This window comes from Symsagittifera roscoffensis, chromosome 6, assembly GCF_963678635.1.
Source record: "Symsagittifera roscoffensis chromosome 6, txSymRosc1.1, whole genome shotgun sequence".
NCBI lineage: Eukaryota > Metazoa > Xenacoelomorpha > Acoela > Convolutidae > Symsagittifera > Symsagittifera roscoffensis.
The window spans coordinates 27,511,225-27,515,489 of NC_087067.1; the positions used below are offsets into that span (position 1 = coordinate 27,511,225).

Here is a 4,265-nt window from a genome sequence, read left to right on the forward strand (position 1 = left end):
CAATCATAAAATATTCTTTAAACTCAAGGAGCTTAAACGTGATATGCTGTCGTCTTTTAAACTTGAATATTAAAATTTTCCATTGACTCTTTTTTAATTGAGTTACATGATTATTTTACAACTGACTCATGAATATTTATATTTATTTTTCAGATTTAATGTTCTTCCTCAAGTTAAAAAGTTTAATTTTTTAATGTTTACTAAATGATCAGAATTTGCATTTCATCAAACTTGCGAGAGTCTTTCTTCGAAGGCCTTTTGTTTTTTCAATGTAGAGAAACCTGGCATAGATTTGATATTTTAAAAAGCCATCGAAGTTGTGCTTTGGGTTCTCTCCCGCATTGAGGTTTCGTGGATTATAATTGAAGATTCCTGTATTACGCACAGCTTACTCGATTTCTAAACCTAGTCACTTTACCAATTTATTTCAAAACAGTTTACGTTGCCTTTTTAACACCCATCTTTTGTTTAATACTCAAAAGGAATAACCCCATACTTACCAACATCTCCTCCATACTTATCCCCTCGTACGTTTCCCCACACCTACCCCTAACCCCAACAAATAAAGTAATTGTGTGTGTGTGGGAGGTGGTGGTGGTAAATAAAATAAGTAAGAATAGTCGAAGTAATTGTTGGGGTGAGTGGGGGGAGGCGAGAGACACCCAAAATAAACATAAAACATTTAGGGGTGTCTGCAATTTTTTTATAACGCACCTGCAATTTTTCAAATAGAACTTTTCATCACCTTGTCCGGTGGTTACGAAAATTGGCTTGCGGACCAAATACGCCATGACAAAATTTTTTAGCCATCATACTTAATCTGAGAAAATTCATTATCTCACCAAAGTGAGATAGGCACAATGAAAAAAAAATCGGAAAGAAGACAAGTCGAAAACGATACAACAATTGCTTAAGCCAAATATAAATCTAAATTTAACTAGCGCAACGTTCAAGTTTCGAGAATATAACGAAAATGTTTTGAAAAATTCAGGCCCCTGCTTAAGCAAGGTTATAACCTATTTTAATCCCTTACAGTGCTGATTAAAACTATCTGGACAAAACGGATATAACTTGAAATTTAAATTGCATTTTTCTCAAATTGGATTGAATTTAGGTGAAAAACTCAAAATTTCGTTTTGCGAAATTCGGGCCTAAAATTTTACCCATAAAAACGAATCATTTTGGCTTTGTTAGATAATCAAAAATAACACCAAAACTGCCGAGTTATTTTTTGTCAAAATTATATCAAAGTGAATCTCTTACGTAACCAAACAAAGTTAAAGAAGACTCTATCTCCAAAAACTTGGAGCAAAATGTTTAGAAGTTGTTTATACATAAAAATAGGGTGTTTTTTCTAGTAAAATGTCATTTTTAGTCTATCAAACAAAAATAAATTTATGTTTACAAGATTATTGTCTTTTTAAACTTTGTTCGGCTACGAAAAAGGTTCACTTTGATTTAGTTTTTGCAGTATTTTTGATTATCTAAAAAAGCCAAAATGATCGGTTGTTGGGTTACAAATTTGGGGACGAATTTTGCGAAACAAACTGCATCATATTAGTTCTGCTGAAATTCAAAGCAAGTTTTGTCTTCATCATTTTTCGCCTAAATTCAACCCAATTTGAGAAAAACTCGTTTTAATTTTCGGGTTCAATGTGTTTTGTCCGGATTATTCAAATCAGCACTATAATCAATTATAATAAATAAGATAGATTTCTACAGAGTTTGATTTTTAATACATTAGTCCTTGATCCATTAATCGATTATTTTAGATTTTTATGGAGACAGACCATGAAAATCTATTATATTCGATTATTAGCCATAAAACTTCACTGTGGGCAGTATAAGAATTCGCGTTTCAGTTAGTGAAGTCATTGGTCGACGTTTTTAATGCGTTTTGAAATGGATATTTTAATGGTCAAGTTTTTTTTTCAGAGAATAGAGGCGTTTTCTTAAGTGACATATGTTTCGGTGCTTCTAAGATACAGAATCGTTTACCTTGTCATAAATTTGCGATGTGGAAAATGAAACAGAATTTACGTCTAAGTCGCCAGGTGTTTTCCGGAGGCTGGTTTTTGTCTTGGCATATTTATATTTGAATGAGTCTCCTTCCATTCAAAATATCGTCGTTGACGTTGACACAAAACTTGCTGTTAATTATTTCTGAACCGGTGGTTTAACTTGAATTTCGGCTTTTTGTATTACTCGAAGCAATCGCTGCTAATTAATTTTACTAAGTATTAATGAGACGAAAGCTGCTTCTTAATCGGAGCAGCTGATTAAGCTGGATACATACATCCTATTTGTAATTAAACCTCCATAATTCAGTGCCTATTTATTTCTTTGCACCTGGTATTTTGTAATACCATCGTGACAGACTTTCTTTGCTATTTTAATGTAACTAAGAATATACTCGTGCCTTTTTCTTCGAGAGCTTATTAAATTTTCATATAATGCGAAGGAAATGCAGTGAAATTAGCCAGGACCAAGTTAAAATCATAACCCCTCCCCCAAAGCTGTTTAAGAGCAGGATGTTAACTAGGTTCTGAGTTTGAATTTTCAGCCAATCAGAATAGAGCATTTTACACGCAGCTGAAAAAATTCTATTTAAATTCAACGCTAGGTTGGATGATCTTAACTTGGTCTATTTTGGGGGAAGGATGTTAGCTTGATCCATCAGCCAAAATTAGCATTTACTATGACTGACGTTCATGAGAAATATTAAATGGTTAGTTTGGCAAACTGAACATCATTATACTTTATCTTGGAGAAAAATAACAACTACCAAAATGTTAGAGCTTGAAGTATAATCTTGTTGAGCGAATCAGTTCAGTTTTTGATTATTTTAAAGAGCAAAAGGTAAGTTTCACATAAGTTTTATGAACTAGGCGATGTCGTATTAGTGATTTAAAGAGTATTTATGATTGGTGGCTTACCCTGATTACTGGAAACTGGAAATAAGTTTAAAATAGAACTTAAAATTGCTTTAAATTCAGTAAATTAGTTAGTGGCTGTCATTTTTATCAGACTCGATTTGCGATTTGGAGTATTAACACTGTCATAATCATCAGAGAGGCGTGGGGATTATAAGGAGAATTAGAATGAAGTTGGCTGGGGATTAAAATGCAGATTCGATTTGGGAGGTCACCAAAGCTACTGTGTTGCGCATACAAATTGCAAATGGAATTCAGCGAACAATGTGTCTCGTGTGTTTTTATTTAGCAGCTCCTTTATTCTCTTCTTCGCCTTCTCTTAATTCCTACTTTTAGTGCTTCTTTTAATACTTTTTCGTATACTAGTTCTTCGTCTCATTCCAGTTTCAGTGCTAATTCTTCCTGTCATTTCTTTCCTAGCTATCCTTAAGTGTCTTCCCCTTTTTTTTAGCATTTTTCCCTCCAACAAACTTCAAATCATTTTTTCATCACTTGTTCACGCGTTCGTTTATTTTTGTTCACTCGACTACAAAGTAAAGTAAGTGTTCTTGATTTTAATCTAAAAGGGCGGAAATTGTTTCCAATTAACTATAAAAATTCATGTTACCTCTAAAATGGAGTGCTTTTATGGTGTCATGTTTAAATTTCGTTTCTGAATTTCACCTGAACTGAATTTTTTTAGTAGTATTTGGAAAAATTTGATTGATGAACCTGGGTTTTTTTTCAAATCCATAAACTACAGGTTATTGCCTGCGAGTATAGGTTTTCATCTTAAGGAAAGGATTGTGAATGAGATATAGATCGTTTCCTTTTTCTAAATAGCTGAGCCTAAGCAACGTCAATCAATCAGGTCTAATTGTGACTGTACCGAACTGCAGTGTAATATCATCTCTCGTGCGAAATATTTTGGCGCCCGTCAAATCAGTTTTAATTTCGAATACTTCTTTTTGATTAGGCCTTTCTAAAAAATGTTTCTTTTTGTTTACAGATAATTCCCATGGTACCGCAGAGTTATCGCTTCAGCTCCCGTCGCCGCAGCAGCAGTTTGTGCGCCGCTAGCTTTAATTGCACTTCCGTACAAGATATCCCCAAGTCTGTTGACCCAAAATTATCAACATTATATTCAACTTTAATTCAAAACTTACATCCTGTCCAAGACATCGACTATCAATTCTCAACTGACAAAGATGGATTACTTTCCAATTCGCAGTTATGTTGCACTCCTGTTGAATAAACCTGCGTACTCTGAGTTAGCCTTTTCCTCTATTTATAACCCCAAATTACAAACGACTAAATCCAGAAATCTAGCCATTCTGCCGCCATTTCAAGATC

The 4,265-nt window shown here is 33.8% G+C and overlaps 1 protein-coding gene across 1 annotated transcript in view; it reads right to left on the reverse strand.

Moving 5' to 3' along the window:
- Window positions 1-4,265, reverse strand: part of LOC134847518 (trifunctional enzyme subunit beta, mitochondrial-like) — a 436,678-nt gene that overhangs the window by 298,422 nt on the left and 133,991 nt on the right. The window lies entirely within an intron of this gene.